Below are 16,884 nucleotides of genomic sequence, written 5' to 3' on the forward strand. Positions count from 1 at the left end.
CAGTGGTTTAATTTAACTTGATTGCTTTTAAACTCTTTTTGCTATTTAATATTTATTATTATTATTGAAATTGTGCTGTTACTTACTGCGCATATATTTCTTATGAAGTAAGATAATAATAACTATTTATAATTTGCGCCTCGTCTCCCTTAAGTGTAACGTTAATAATTGTAATATTTAATTATTTGCCGTGTTCTTGTTTACAAACAGCTTGAGGGAAAAAAGAACGTGAACTCCTCAGACAGTCATATGACAGACCGGACACCATTTGGCGGAAAGAAACGTCAGCGCTTTCATTGGTGTACTGCGCACTTTACGTAGACTTAAGGACCACCCCCACGAACTCCACGTAAAGTTCTCAGCAGGCGTTGGTGAATGAGCTGGTCTCTCGTGCGTTCACGTAAAGCTGGACGACTTTTTTTTTTTTTTTTGGTAACGAGCGGAGAGGAGATGCACACGGCACTCGAGTGAGGTAACTATATAAAAAAACCCATTTGTTATCATTCACTCCCACAACATGGACCCGGGCAGCGTTATCCACGGCTCGTGGATTTTGTTCGCCGCTGTTGCGAACATTTGTAACGAAACATAACACCGTTCTTTATATCGTTGGTCTTTCTAGACTGTGAGCTAATTTCCTGTGAGTCGTCTGCTAGCTTATGTTAGCTGGTTGGATTGTTGTCTTCCTTTCCAGGCTAGCGTTAGCCTTCCGAGAACGGGCTGACTGTGGAGTGAGGGGCTTTGAAATAGTACCTCTGTGAGGTATTCCGGTGTTTTGAACATAAGCGACTACTTCAAGTGTTCATTTTTGTGCCTTTTAACGCTGTCGTGTTGAAATCACGTCTCAAGGACGCGGAAGTGTAGCACGCTTAGTCTGATATTCGAACCACGTGCGGATTTCAGCCCTCCCTCTGATCAGTTTATTGATGAGTGATTGGCGATTTTACTGCGATTCCTCAACAGCAGACGGTTCTCCCTAGTCTAACTTGTGTGACTGGTCTGTTTCTGATTTTTATTGAACTTGTAGACATTACACGGCTTTCACCCACCTTGCTGAACACTGCATGCGTGGGGAGCTGCCATTGTGGAGCGACTGCATTTGGTGATATGCAAATATGGCATTCAAACAGTACCCTCCCTCTCTATAAATATTCACTCTATTGTACTAAATTTCTGAGCATCACCACAAAGTCTTTTTATAAGCTCTTAATTGAAATCAGCATCGTCAAAGTGATCCGGGTGAAATGTCCGCGCATTTGTTCATTTTCTCATCGTCTGTCTCGTTGAATCAGTGATCCCCTTTTCAGCGTCCAACATTTATTTTCTTCCTGTTGCCAGCAGAGTTTACTGACCCGCGTAAAACTAATTTAAGTTAATCTGTACTACTATAACGATTGGATATTTGTTTTAAAAAACTAAATGTTCAAAGTAACTAATAGCTAAAGCTTAAAATGGATGCAGTGGAGTAAACGCCCCCCCCCCCCCCCCTTTACTTTTCTTGCAGTGCTGATTTTATTGCAATTGCAACTGCCATGTTTGACCGTCTTGATTAACAGCCAGCTTGAGTAAAATATTGCGTGCGTGTGTTTCCTCTACATTCGGTCCAGCGGCAGTGCTGTAACCTAGTTCATTCAATATTAAGTTGCAGTTTTAAAGTGTACTAAGTTGGTATAATAATACTTTGGCATTTCATTTCTGTCTATAAGGAATCCTGAAAGGGGAAAAATGTTCATTACTGGGAATCAATTAATTATTTAATTAATTCATTTATTTATTTATTTTTAACACAGCGAGTTCTACCTGGCAAGGATCCGAGTGTGTGGCTGGTGGTGTTTGGAAGGTTGTAATACCTAATCTGAAATCCCTAAATCTTGCACTTGACAAATGCCATCTATGATATAGTAATTAAATAAAATAATTGAAACTAACCTTTATAGAAAATTAAAAAAATTAAGGGGGAAGAAAAACGAATAAACGTAATAAGTTTGAGGCAGACAAATTCAACAAATTTATTAGATTTTCACCTTGGTCATGGTCCTTGTGGCAAAATAGCTTCTAGTCTAACACTTCTAAAAATATTATGTAATGTTGTAATGTGGGCACTATGAAAGTGATGTCATGAAGTTTAATGCAACTCTGAGTTTCACATCTCTATGTAACCAGAAAGGCTAAAAATACTTCCTAGCACAGTGCCTTATTTGGTGTATGTAACACAATGAGTCACATTGAAGTATGTAGTTATGTACTGAATCATATTTACTCTCTGCTTAAAATATATGTGTAACATTTGGGTGGAAAATTGATGAAACAGCTACTGCAGGATACACACTCATTTATTTAGGTGTGCTTTGGTCTGACTTAAGGCCGTTGGCTGAATTGCTAAAGCTGGAAAGGTTGGCTTATTACATCCCCACCCCAATGTGGTTCCACTGCATTACATGCCATATCCAAACCAACCACAATTAAGGGAGTAGGTTAAAGATCTCACAAGTGCAGCACCTGTTAGCATCTAGATGTCCACACTTCTGTACATATGCGTTCTGCTTCGTTAGGTAATTAAATTAAATAACTCTTTTTAGTGTGGTTCCTTGTTCAGATATACTCTTTGAGTGAGGAGGACTAGAAGGATCAGAATAAAGAAAGGCTCCTGGGATATACTGACTTTTAATCCCTAAAGTCAGGTACATACTAGATGAGTCTTGGGCAGTCCCAAATGTTGTGGCACCACATTGGTGGCCCTTTATAATCCCAGAAATTATATACGTAGTTATTTTAGCCAATACTGATCATTATTCATAGACTAAATAGTGGAATCATGTCTGTTTATCTACATTTCATTGGACTCTTGATTATGCTCCATTGCCTACAAAGACATCCAGGAAATTTGGATAATGCGTGACCGGTCTGCTAGTAACCCAACAGGAAACTGTATGAAATGAAATAAAAAATGTGAAAAAGGAAAACTGATTCTGACGAAGAAGAAACGTGTGTATAATTTGTTCTCCAACTAAAGAGGATGTAGAAAATAGAAAAGAAATAACAGCCGTGGTTCTTGGCCCTGATTCAATAACGGGCGCTATCATCATACAGTGTACTTGCATCAAAGTTGATGTCCATGTTTATTAGAGTCGTGTTGCTCAGTGTAACTTGTGATGAACTTATAAGATTGCTGAAATCAGAGTGTGTAGACACCTTAATAAGAGTAGCTTATGTTGGATCCTGTAATTCCCATAATGCAATTGTTTCTTATGTTAGACTTTCTCTAGTTTGCAAATACCACTGATTTTCAAACTTAAGGGCTTGAGTTTATAATACAAGGGTTGTTGTAAACCAGCAGTCTTAAACCAAGGCTGAGATTACTCTACAATACAGGTCTGTTTATCCTGTAATTGTTAAGCTTAGGTACTAAACCTTTTTTTGCCATATGCAGTCATGTGAATACAGTGTGGCCTTTGATTTTAAGGTTTTTACAGCAAAACAAAAAGTCTCGTTAGATAAGAAACCTCATGTGAGTAAAACAACATTTTATACTATGCCATTATTTATTTAACAAAATAAGCCGAGGTTTAGAAGCTGTATGTGGGAAAACTAAGTAGAAATTCTCTTGTGGGGGTTAAGAGGGTAAGTAGCAGGCAGGTGCCACCAAGCAAATACAAATGTGATTCTTTGTTAAAAGAAGTTTTGGCAGTTTTGTGGTCTGGATCGTTCAGGTGTGTTAACACGCTGCTGAGGAGGAAAGACATCAGTTTTGAGCTTAGAGAAGCAGTTGATGCTGCCCTTCAATGCGAAAAGGGTTTTAAGGTCATTTCCAAACAATTTGAAGTCTACCATTCCACATGGAAAAAAGTTATTCACAACTGGAAAACATTCAAGTTGTCCATCTTCCCAGAAGTCAACATACCAGCCAATTTACCCCAAGGTCAGTGGTCAGAAAAACTAGGGGAAAAAACAAGCAAGCAACATGCATTTTAGCTTCTATAAGCCCCACTTAGCATGTTGAACATTAAAGTTCATGACATTACAATGAGAAAAAACAAGTATGACTTGTTGGAAAGAGGCTCTCAGGAGAAGGCCTCTTCTTTTTGAATAAGCAGACAGCAATGCAAAGGTTTGGAAAATTGCATCTGAACAAGCCACAAAACGTCTTTTGGTCATATGACAAAGTCAAAGACCCTGGGCTGTTCACTTGCGTGCTCTAGAGTCAAATGTCAGACGATCAGCTGACAATCAAAGTTTGTCTGATACTGAGATAAGAAACAGAAGAATCATTGTACATTTTAAATGCTCAATGGGCTGAATGAAAAAGTGCTGCTTTGTAATGCACTAAAGAACCACTAAAAGTTCTGAAGAATTTTAAGAGGCAGATGTATGATTGAAACAGTGCTGGAACCCCCCCCCCCCCCCCCCCCCCAAAAAAAAAAAATCCAAAAAACAAAACAAAAAAACCAAAAACCATCTGGCTCCAGCAAGTACAGATGGGAACCCTCTTAGTTCATCCATTATGAGTGTGGGACCAAATTTATCTCTCACATCAAATGCACACTAGCTTGAATGCTGTAGCTTAAATTGTGTTTTGGTGTCAGTTTTGCTTGCTAAACTTCTAAAGTTTGCTTACTGTGTGGAGAAAAAACAGGTATGTATGTGAAAGTGTTTGAAGATGGGTTTTGTTGCTTATTTATGGATTACACTGGGATACAGAGATGGCAAGCGCCAAAAAAAAAAAAGAAAAAAGAACTGGTCACATCACAAAGTAAATTTTCTGTCCTGAGTGTGTATTATATGAACTAGGACATTTGGGCCACATCTGACCTGCTCACCACTTACCAAAAACCAAGGCTGGATCAAGTCTGGCTGACACAATTGGAGTGCCAGAGCTGGGCAATAATTGCCAAAGGGAGGCCAACACTGTCTAACTGGGGAAACACTAATGTGATTAACAAGCCCGGGACTAACCCTACAATTCCTTTTAGTGATTTTTCTCTAATAAATGCTTGTACATTATTTGTAGCCTGTGTGTTTTTTTTGTTTTTTTTTGTTTGTTTATAACTATTTTTTTTCTGTAAGGCTTGTCCTGCAGTGTAATTACTAAAATGGCATTTGGCCATAATGTTCTCTTGTTTCACCATAAGCCACTGATTTAAATCTAACGTTGTCACTTGATTTTTTTTTTTTTTCTACTTTGACCACAAAATTAGTCTTACTAATTACTTACATTACTTCCCTGTTAACTGTAATTAAATCAGGAAATTATGCAGAACATGGTGCGGTGCAATAGAGTGGCTAAGTGTATGTTTCAGTGCAGTTGGTTTGTAAGTGCAAAATTCTGCTTTAGTTTTTTTCTTCCTTATCCATTTACGTTTTTTTTTTTTTAAACACCTGATTTCAGTTTCTAGTTTAGCTTCAGGTAACAATACCCTTGGAATCTGATTTGGGTGATAAAGTCTTTCCAGTGGCTTTAACTTTCACTGTCTGGAGTTGAACTACCTTTAGTTAAACAACACCTGTGCTGAGGGCAAAGTTTAGATACTTTATTGTGGTAAAGTCAGTACTGCAAAGGCTTCCGCACAGAGTATCACTGCTGCCATGTTGTAACTGAAGAGCGTCCACACAGAGGTCCTGGTATTTGTTCGTTTCACCATCAGCCCAGTGACGAGGATTAGTGTGTTCTTGAGTATCACAAGGTAGTATGTTCAAAAAATTAAGCTAAGTGTCTTTTGTGGTTAGCTGACTACTTGACTTAAAACTAGCAGTTGTTAAGAAAGTATTTGAACCTTCTGCTTTATTGCAGACTCAGTAAGATTTTAAGTGTCCAAGAAAATTGTGCTGAGAAAAACACAGTGCTGTGGGTCCTGTGTGCTTTGGAAGGTGATAGGTGTGTTACATGTGCGTTTTTGTGCTAAAGTAAAGTTACTGTTTTGGAGCCTGTTGTTGAATGTTTCTAATGTCTTCCAGTTGCCCCAGATACAAAGATGTGTGAAATGATAATAAATATAACTAATCTAATCTCAGTCTTGTGTAAGAAAAACTTGAGTAGACATGACTTGGGTCAGTGGTGCAGACATCAGGAGGTACAGGAGTTTAAATTCTTTTATTTGTTTTTTTTAAATTTTTCATGAACAGATATGAGACAACACTGTTAGGGGGCATTTGGTTCATTTCAGGTTTGCAAGTAACTAATTTACATCAAAAGTCAAATAATAAAATGGGCAGAATGTCCTGGTATTACACATCTATGCACACATTCACACATCTATGACCAAGTAGTTGGTCAGGTGGTCGATCCCTGACTGCTCAGACACGCAGACACGCACATTCCCCCTCTGTGCCTCCCCGCCTCTCTGCACAAATTAGTTAAATCACTGGACTCAAAAGCCTCAAAACAGTCAACCTGTTACTTATGTTAGTGCTGCGGTCCACATTCTGCATTTGTCCGGCGTGAATTTGTGCCTTTGTTCAAATGTTTTGGGCATACTTTTAAATCAGAGGTAAGGATCACTCTATATTTCTTTTATTTTGTTGTCTTTTTTGCATTGTGTATTCCTTTGCTGATAGTTGAGTTCACTTGTATGTACACTATCCAGCACTGCAGTCTGAATCTGTTTTTGCACTGTGATGAGCACGCTTCCAGGCCACAGAGCATCAGCCATGCACCTGCGTCTCACCACAGCAACCTCGTGTCATTTAGCTGCTTCTTGAATTTTCCTGCAGAATCCATGGCTGTAAACAGCAAATTCAGCATCAGTGTACGCGTGAGTCAGTGGCATCGTGCAGAAAAGATGTTTATGCTTGTACAGCATTGTCACGCTCTCTGACTGCAAGGAGTTTAAGGGGAGTTGCGGTCTGTTTACATGTGAACCTGAAGGTGTCACAGAAGCCGACAACCCATTTTCAAATCCCAGTGGGATACTGGGGTTTAACCATATGGCATGTGCCAACCTTGTTTTCTCAGATTTGTTTTACATGGACATTTAAGGGCTTTTGGAAGGATTTCTTGGTCATTCATTTACCATGTTTTTCAGTTGCTGACAAAGTACCTTGGGATCAGTTTGTAGTAGTCTTCACCTACCACCTGTGCTGAGTCTGCTGCAATGAAACCTGCACTGCAGCTCATGGTGAGATGGTTCTTATGATGCATATACAGAATAGCTACTTCTGATAAGAGGATTGCTGGTTTCACCTGTTGAGATGACTACCTTTATCATTGTTGTTACCAATAACATTGGTAAATGCTTGTACACGGTTTGACGAAAGTAGTCCCTCTGTAACCGCAAAGTGTAGGCTTGCTTGTGCTTTATGAGGCAGTTAAGCTAGGCTGTAACAGTTTGCTGTTGTGTGTCAGTGCTGTAATGTCTCACCACTGTTGAATGACTGCTTAGGACAGCAGTTATGTGTGAGATAAAAAACAATTCACAACCTATTATGTTCCCTGCTGTTTTTGGTGATTGTCTGCAGAGATGCATGACCTAAACTCAGGTGTGTCATATGTTTCCTCTCCTGCCACGCCAGACTGTGACTGTGGTCCTTCATTTTTTCCTCAGACCATCTGCTGGCAGTTTTGTCCATGTGGCAGCTGACATCTGCCCTCTTATGTGGGCCTGAGGCCTTACTAAGAAAACCCTCTTCTCTGACATGTTGTTTTTTTCCTGTCTCAAGAAAAAAGTTGTTCCCATTCCCCACTTGGCTCAAGGTTTTAGTTATGTAGCTTCCCGGCTTATTGGTGTGGATCAAAAAGTGGAGGCTTAATCCGCTCTGATGTAACCATCACAGGTCTGTAAAACTGCCTGACTTTTGGGGAGATTTATCACATTTCAAGGGCTCAAAATATTGCAATACTTGAGAAACCATGTGTACATTTATTGCTTTTTAAGTAGAATTACATTTCTAAGGAGTTGTAGTCAAATACGCAGTGTGACAAAGTACCCATGTGCATATATCTCCCAGCCTCACAAATCTCTTATTAAATTTTTTCTTTTATTGGTCTTGTTGGCACAAACCAATATACTTGTTTTGTAACAGTGAGCACAAGAGGTTTCACTTACATGTCTTTGGTACCAGAATTTATGTTTTGCTTCATTCCTGTTTCCCTGCAGACACCGACCTCATGCCGAGATGAGAGGTATGTGTATGGTCGTGTGAGAATCATATGAACCAGCTTACGGGTCAAAGTTGGTTTTTCTTTTTTTTTTTTCCTTGCAGAGAAATAACAGCATTCCTTTAGTTATCAGCAACTTTGAGGAGAAACGAGGACATGTTTTTAGAGATTAATTTATAAGTATTATAATGCTAGCTTTTTCAGCTGTACGGCTTAGTCATTTGGCAATGAGATAACACATTCCTACTCATATGGTAGCTCCAGTTTGCAGAATGAATCAGGAGTCAGTCAGATAAACTATTATTAGACCTTATAGATGTTCTCTAATTTTGTGTGTTGTAGAACAATAGTAGTTATGCTCAGAGTGTCTCTTTTTTAATATAATATAGCACCATTGTCGTTTGGAGTCTCACCTAAACTAATATTACACACAGCTGACTTCTGAACCGAAGTGTGCTTAAGTAAAACCCTTCAGGGTTTGAGTGCTGTTGGTGGACCAGAATAAGAGGTTTGCTCCTCTTATGAAACAAACATGCGTAAGAACCTAACAGTGAATTCAGCTGTGGTGTTTTGTTTTTTTTTTTAGTTTTCTTCATCTGTTCATCTCTTTGAGAGATTTCTAGATACACTTTAAAGTCAGGGTGAGACTTTAAAGCTGCCAGTGGTCAAAAGCTTTTAAAATGGGGATGGGAGCATCTGGTTTATGTTGCAGATGCACAGTTGGGTTGTAGCTTTCCCCTCCTTGGGGGCGCATAAATGGCACAATTCAGTGTTCCTGAAGTCCTCAGGGAAGGAAGAACAGCCTTAATATTCAACAGTTTTCATTTGGTGTATTGCCTTATACTGGTCATGTAAGCACATTGGGCATTTACCACTTTTATCTCAGAAGGTGCTAAAGAAAAGCCACCCAGCCTGGTGATTAAGCTACAAATATCCAGATGCAGCTAGGGCTGTTCGATATAACGATATGTATCGGCTAACGATATAAAATCGTCTATAGTTTCATTTTACGCTATCGTTTGTTTCGTGGTGTTGTAAAATAAACTGTTTAGGGCAATATTTTTTTTCATGGTTTTGATGGTCACTGTAGTGGCTATATTAATTTCCTAAAGTTCTCTCTTTGTCTTATTTTTAATATAACCACACTACAGATGGACAAGCGCCTGTTTTTATGCATTGTCGTTAGCAACAACGACGGCAAAACCATCGCGTGTCCGCTGGTTTAGTTTCCACATTAACCTTTCACAATAAAGTTCAAGATCCTGTTGAGACTTTTCAAAATAAACTGAATCACATGAAAGGGTATGCAGAGCGTTTACGGATGAGAAGCAAAAAAGAGCCGTCAGGTGCTAAAAAATAAACCTTAGATTCAAACGTTAGAACAGGCTTTTCCCCGCAGCACATTGCGTAATAAATACTCACAAAGAAAACGGCGGGCGTTACAACTTACGTCTAAAAATGTATCGTTTCATGCATCGGTTAAAACACTCGACTCCAGGTACGCCGCCCAGCTGGAAACACTTCACTAAGTCGAGCTGGCCGAGAGTCACAGAATTTACAGAAAATATTACATTCTTGTGATTTATATCGTTATCGGGACGATAGATGTCTTAATATCGGGATATGAGATTTTTTTTCATATCGCACAGCCCTAGATGCAGCCATGTTTTGTTTTGTTTTTTTGTTTGTTTTTTTTAAAGGTCAGGGCACATGGTGGTGTTCTTGGCATGTTCTGATGTCAGATTTATTAACATTTATAGAAAAACAAAAATACATTTCCACCATATAAACGGAGTCAGATTTCAGACCATTTTCTTGGTCAGGTCAAGCCTAATATTGTACAGTGTAGTCAAAACGGGTAATTAATACAGGTGGTGCTAATATGTGCAGTTAGTAAACACTAAATGGCTTTCAGTGGCTAAGTTTTAATTGGTGATTATGGGTACTATAAATTACTGCGCTGATGCGTAATGATTTAATTTTCTTCCCTTGGCTAAGCTAAATTTCTGTCACCTTAGAGTTGATAGCCTTTCCCTTTCGGTCGTTTTGCTTCTGTTTGTGATCCCAGAGCTGAGAACATAAAAAACCCATTTCCTTTTCGCCGCTTCTCTGGTAAATGTCTCAGATTCACATTCGGTGAAACTACACTTCTTTCTTATTCTTTTTATTGCTGTGTCTGGCAATCACAAGAAGGTGCAAACAGCAATGTTAACTAAAAACTATTAAATAAAAGAAGTTAACAGTGCATCCACTCTTTCTTGCACCATGCACGCACACACCATCTGAGAACAAGAATGCAAATGCACATTTCTGTCTTTGTGTGTGCTGTTTTAGTTGTGAGATTTATCCATTTGTCCTCAGGTGTAAAGATTAAATTTGGTCACCATCGTCCTCGGGGAATATGTATCACTCAAGATCTAATTCTGTTGCCTCGATGTGGCCTTGCTCTATTTTTGGACTTATTGTCTCACTATAATGGTTGTAGTTCCTTGGGCAAATTGGCCAGAGGTTGTGCTGGTTATCCACTAGAGGTTTACATTGACAAGGTAATTTCTTTCCCAAATTCTTAATATCTAAAGTATAAATATCTAAAGAAACAAGATCAAGTACAGATTATGCAGTAGTACAACGGTGTGGGTCACCTGCAGAAGGTACTGAGATGTTGCAGGTTACATTAGACTGTATATAAAAGATGGCCATCACTGTGATGTTATCCATTGGTTTGTAAAAGCTGAGTGTTTTTGCCATTGTCACGTTTTCTTTCTGAAACCAGATGTTATGAGCACTGAAACTGTGAGACTACAGGCTCACACTGCAGGCTGGCTTTGTGTCTCCTTCTGAAGACCAAAGTCTACAAAATGAATTTGTCTATGAATATCACTGAAATTTGAAAGCTCCCCCCCCATCGAGTCCATGAGCTGTTCTTTTGAAGCTTATATATAACTAATCTCCAGTTACCTTATTCTATGATCTCAGTAAACACATTTCTAGTACGTCGTTTGGCAAGGAAAGTCACTCCCTGCAGGTATTTGGGTTTAAGCCATTTTCAGCTGGGCTTTTGTAACCAGTATGTAACAAAATATATAAACAATGGGCAAATCAGAAGATTTCAGGAACGACAGGAGCCCAGAGGATGGGTAACCACAATGAAAACACAACTGCAAATGATGAAGCAATAGTTCAACTGTATTTGAAATTTGTGCACTGTATTGCATTTACAATAACAACCAAAATTGTGTGTGCGCGCACAGATACCCAAAAGAAAAGAACGTTAGACCCGGGTCTTTTAAAGTGTCAATAGGATCCAGATCAGGCCTGTTTGGTGATCTGGTGAGTTATTGGTGTGAGTTCAGTCCACGATCGATGTATGGTTTGCACTGTTTTGTCCTACCACAGTTCAGGCAACCAGACTTCAAGATTCAATTCCAAATGGGCTGTGGCTCGCCATCCATTTCAATGGAAAATTATTCCTCTTCTGCGGATTTCCACAAAGTCTGTAATCCAAAGTTCTCCGGGGAGTCTCGGCTCCTTTCTCCAACTCAAAAAACCTGACCTAAGAGTGAGGTCAGAATTACTTCAAATGAACATTGTTCACACTTAACTAACAACACTTCTGTTTTAAAGTATAAAGCATGAACAAAATGTGTTTCCATTTCTAATGTTGTACAACTAATCAAATTCTAAACGTTTTCATTACATGGCAATGTAGCTATCGCCAATCATTAAAGCAATTCACACTGCTCATTAAAAGCAGCAAACTCAATATACTCTGCTCACGGTCAAGTAACAACAGTGATGAATAAAAAGTAACACAAAACATTTCAATACAACAGATAGACATACTGTTTTTTTCCTTAACCTAACAACAGCTAATAAGTTCTCAACTAACGCTTAACAACGGGAGTGAGCGTTTAGCACACTCGCTAGCTACTAGCACACTTGCTAGCTACTTGCATAGTACCGTCACCATTAGCGTTTGTTTTTTGAAGCGAACAACATTAACATTTCAGGATGCCGATCAGCGGCTATAACAGTTTCGTTACTCACCAGTGCAAAGCACTTCGTATTCATAAAACTAGCTTCGGCTATCCAAATCTGGCGGCTAATCAAGCAGACACCAACAGCTTCGCTGTTTCAACAGCTACCACGTTTTCCCCACAGGTACAGCTATGGCGCGTGTGGTCTAAACAGCCTTAGCAGCGCAACAAAACATGAAAAAAACAAGGCGGGACATACAATCCCATTGGTTGGACTGCATTTGTATCCATGTCAACAAATAACCTTTGAGAAACAAAAATAAACAAATAATGCAATTCCATACAAAATAATTTGGATTTTTTCTTTAGAGTCTCTCTCCAATCATGAGTGTTTTTAACTGAACAGAATAAAACACCTTTAATAATAATTACAATAAACAGTCTCTAATTCCATCTGTTTGCCACTGGGCTACACTTTCCTTTTCAGACCCAGAAGATATGTCCATGAAGTCTGATTTTTTTCCACCCATCCTTCCATTGTTTACCACTTATCTGAATGATAGAGGCAATTTGCAACAGCAGTCCAAGCAGAGAAGCCTAGACTTCCCTCATCCTGGCCACCTCTTCTTGCCCATCTGCCTAGATGGTGGGCCGTCTGGAAGAGGTGGACAAACTCCACTGGCTCCTTTTCAGGTGGAGGATCAGCAGATCTAGCAACCCTGACCAGCAAACCTTAGAAGGAAACTAATTCTGCAGCTTGTATCTGGAACCTCATTCTCCCAGAGTTCATGATCATGGGTGAGGGTACAAACCCAGATTTACCGGTAAATCAAAAGGTTTTACACTCAGCTTTTTCTCCACCGCAACATATCAATATAGCTGCACCTATTAGTCTGTCACTCTCACACTCCATTCTGTCTTACTCATGAACTAGACCCTGAGATACTTGGGGCATTGACTTGTCCCAGACTATGATTGGACACTCCACTCTTTTCCACCTAAGAAACATAGTAGAGATATGGTCGTGCTGATTTTCATTACCGCTGCTTCACACTGGGCCATGAACCATTTCAGTGCAAGCTGAAGGTCAACAGCTGATGAAGCCAGCAGGACCAGGAAATCCTTAGGTCATCAAAGTGGAGACCCTCCACCATGTAGCTACGCCTAGATGTTGTTGAGCTTGTTACTGCCATAATGCTTCATCACCTTTTCTTTATGCGAAAGACTGATTCTCACTTCTCTGCCTCCCTTTTTTGTTTTTTTTTTTCAGGGTGCAAGTTTCAGAAGAGTTGTTACACCCCCATTTAATTACACCAAGACTGGGGGCCAAGCAGGCAAAGAAGTGTTTGGTGAGTGAAAAACTTACTGCAGTGTGCTGTGTAATCAGATTTCCCACAGATTCAGGTTCTGTGTGTGACTGTGTTGGGGATGTGGGGAAATGTGTCAGGGTTTTTCTTGGCTCAAAATTGCCTTGTGAACACGTAGTCTACATTTAGTTTAAGGCAAAGAGTGACTTACCTGTGCTGAAAGGCAGAGATCTGTTTGGTGGGTAACAAGTCTGTTTTTATTTTCCCCTCTGCAAATCATTCATACAACATACTTTCTGTGTTTGAGCTTAAACTGGTGTCGGTTGCTTCAGATTCTGTTAGTGGATCTAGCTCATAGTGGATCTACCGACCAGCTGCAGTACAAGACAGTGTTGGAGTTCATCCCAGCGTGGGACAATGTCCTCTCTGGGAAAGCAGCTGAATGATATCAAGGATTCCCACAACAGTAGCTTGGCTAGCAAGACAGCCTGTAGGGACAACATGACAGCTGGGGCTTTAAACACAAATTTAGAGGATTGTCTGATTGGTTCTGTTCTCTCAGACAGGAATAGATAGATTTCTAATATGAGTTGCCAAACAAGGTACATAGGCACCTGTTTATACACCTCAGCAGCCCACCGAAGTAAAGTGTGTGTGTGGGAAACACTGGTGATAATAGGATTATTTTCTTAACATGTACTGAAACAACTGCGATTAAACAGTTCTCTGACTGCTCAGTGAAATCAATTTTATATTAAATTCATGTATATGTGAACATAAAAATTCCAGAGAGGAAAAAATATCCCTTAAAATTGATTTGTCTTGCTTACGTTTTACATTAGCTTTTGTAACACACAATTAAACTGTAGCACTCGATAGAGATTCTGTTGTTTCCAATAAAGGCCAAGCACAACAAAGACTCCAGTCAGGAGACATTGCAGGCTCTGTTGCTGCTGAGAGGGTGTGCTCTTAAAAATAGGTCTTGCTTTGCCCCAACCTATCTGCTGTTAGGTTCATAGGTCACTGCTGTCTCATGTTTATAAACACCGTCTTGCCGGCAGCGGCGGAGTATGCTTCTAACCATACTTAACTACTGCAACCTTGAGTCAGAACGCCCTCATTCAAATTTCACACACCATTCATTCAAGAGCACACTGTGGTAAGTTGGCTTGATTTTAGTTTCAGAGTGAAGCTGGGATTAAGTAACTGAATTTTTTTTTGTGGTTTTGAAATGTTTAACCACCTTTTGAAGGTGTTTGCTTGAATGCGGTTTAAATGTGTTTGTAGAGGTTTGGGTGTGTTTACTGTAATTGGTGCAGAGAGCAACAATTATGGTGTTCATTTAAAACAAAAAATGGCATTATATTGCAAAAGTCTGTAACACACTGATTCTAAACTCCATTATGAGCTAATAGTCTTTGGCTGATAAGCTACTGATGCTGTCTGGACAGTGATCAAGGCACTGATGAATGAATAGGGCTTTGATTTTATGTTGATTGGCTTCTTCTAAAATTTTCCTTTTGTTATAAATTTGAGTGGAAATATATTTGTATCAGAAGGCGTCACTGGTTGGGTGCATAGATTTAAAAGGCTTTTTTTGTTGTGGGTATGACTCCTGTGTTACGCATGTAAGGAGATATTTTTATCTTATAGGAAGGAAAACTATGCATCATCCTAAGATAAAATATTGTCATTGGATAGATTCTCCTTATACTCTTAACCAAGGAAAGTTTTTGTGCACAGATCTGTTTCCTTTCCTTTGAGTTTCTATTTTGATATTTCTTGCTGTTTTGTGGATATCCAGAAAGAAATCAATGCGGTTAAATTGTGATGTTCTTTGTTTGTGGTTCTCACACATGCCTACGGTGTGCAGTCTGTTGTTAGTAGCCTTGACAGCTGTGAGAAGGATCTATCATCTGCACAACACAGATCTATTCCCTCATGATGTGCATGCTGTAAATCCTCTATAAACTTTACTAACAAGCTGAAGTGTGTGGAGGAGCGATTACACACATTTGTCTGGTCTCTTCTGTGTGCCATCGCACCATTATCCAGCAGTATTCCTCATATGACCTCTCTTTATTTCTCTCCACCCCTCCTCTCTCGCATCACCCACCCACGGGCTTCACGAGAGACCTTATGAGGATCATTTGACTGGAATGATACTGCTGCTTCAGGCATTTTAAAGTAGGGGGAAAACAAGCAATTTGTTACACAAATTTATGCTCCAGAAGGCTTTGTGATTTAGTCATTAGATCTGTTATTCTAAGCTGGAGGTAGCAGCTTTGAATCGTCTTTTTATCTGTGGTGTGCCAGCTTTTTATCTCGCATCTTTTTGTGTGTGTCTAACATTGTATGTGAACTTTTAAACTGGAGGATGTCAGTGTGTTATTGTGTTAGTAGGCCTGATATCGATCACAGATTTTAATGATCTCAGGATTGTGTAATCTGATACTAGTGGCTCGTGTTTGTATTATTTATTTACTTATTTTATATGGTGTTCCCGTATGTAACATAGACCAATAACATTTGGTTGTTTGCTTTTATTCTGGAAGATTTTATTATTCCTTGTTGCATTGCCACATTTTGAAAAAGATTGCAAGAAAGTATAGTTTCACTGTGAAACTGTAACTGTGTCCGTTTTTATTTGTTCTTACCTAAGGACAGACCATAATTAATGTGTGTTGTTTGTTGACTGTAACCAGTCTCATTGAGGTGATTTAATCATCGTTGACTGTTTAATCAAAGCTGCTATCCAAAGAAACAAATCAAGGGAAACAGTAACAGGAAACTAACTAAATAAGTTTTGTTTGCATATAAATACATATTTTGTAAAAGATGAATAAATCAAGATTCAGATCCTCACTGTGATTTGGTGACAATGAGGAAATATATCCTCACTGCAAAAAATAATATTCCAAATGAATAAGTATGATTTATTTTTTTTTTTTAAACTTATGATCAAACATGTTGTGTAGCCACATAAATTAATACAAATTAAAACTCATTAGACTCAAAATTATATCAAGTATATTAAAATGGGTTTCAAGAAGTGAAATAACAACATTATTTTTAAAATGATTTTTACTGCACTACAAACTTATCATACGTTTCAAAGAACAAAGGAAAACAAACAGATGCAAAATACATTACACTTTTACAAGCTAAATAAAAGGCCTTTATTTGTTCTCGTAGATTGATTTGCTGATGCACTAATCGGCATAGTCTCAATGGTGCTGATTATCTTAAAAGAAAAGATTAATTGTGAAGTTTTACTTGGGACTAAAAAGGCTAGATTACACTTCCCCTTGTGTCCATGAGTTGATGTCCACATGTCTGCTTAGTTTGTGAGACCACGCAGACCCATCTATGGAGAATTTACATTACAGTGTACCATAGAAGTATGCATTAGCTCCATGGGAGCCTGACGCTGTAACAGGCAAGTACAACAGGAATCCAGGCTTTAGATCAGTTCAGTGCTTTTGTCACGGTCTTATTCTTTTACTTA

At 39.0% G+C, this 16,884-nt stretch overlaps 1 protein-coding gene across 3 annotated transcripts in view; it reads left to right on the forward strand.

Annotated features, from left to right (window-relative positions):
* The first annotated feature begins 345 nt into the window (after nucleotides 1–345).
* Nucleotides 346–16,884, forward strand: part of slc39a10 (solute carrier family 39 member 10) — a 33,783-nt gene continuing 17,244 nt past the window's right edge. Inside the window, exons 1-3 of one of the 3 annotated variants that reach the window (XM_026144565.1) lie at nucleotides 346–472; nucleotides 12,557–12,893; nucleotides 13,340–13,418. The gene's annotated coding sequence lies outside the window, so the exon portion shown is untranslated. The remainder of the gene's footprint in view (nucleotides 473–12,556; nucleotides 12,894–13,339; nucleotides 13,419–16,884) is intronic. The other 2 variants (XM_026144566.1, XM_026144567.1) reach the window with 2 other exon arrangements.

The sequence above is a fragment of the Astatotilapia calliptera genome, chromosome 16 (genome assembly GCF_900246225.1).
Source record: "Astatotilapia calliptera chromosome 16, fAstCal1.2, whole genome shotgun sequence".
Classification (NCBI taxonomy): Eukaryota; Metazoa; Chordata; class Actinopteri; order Cichliformes; family Cichlidae; genus Astatotilapia; species Astatotilapia calliptera.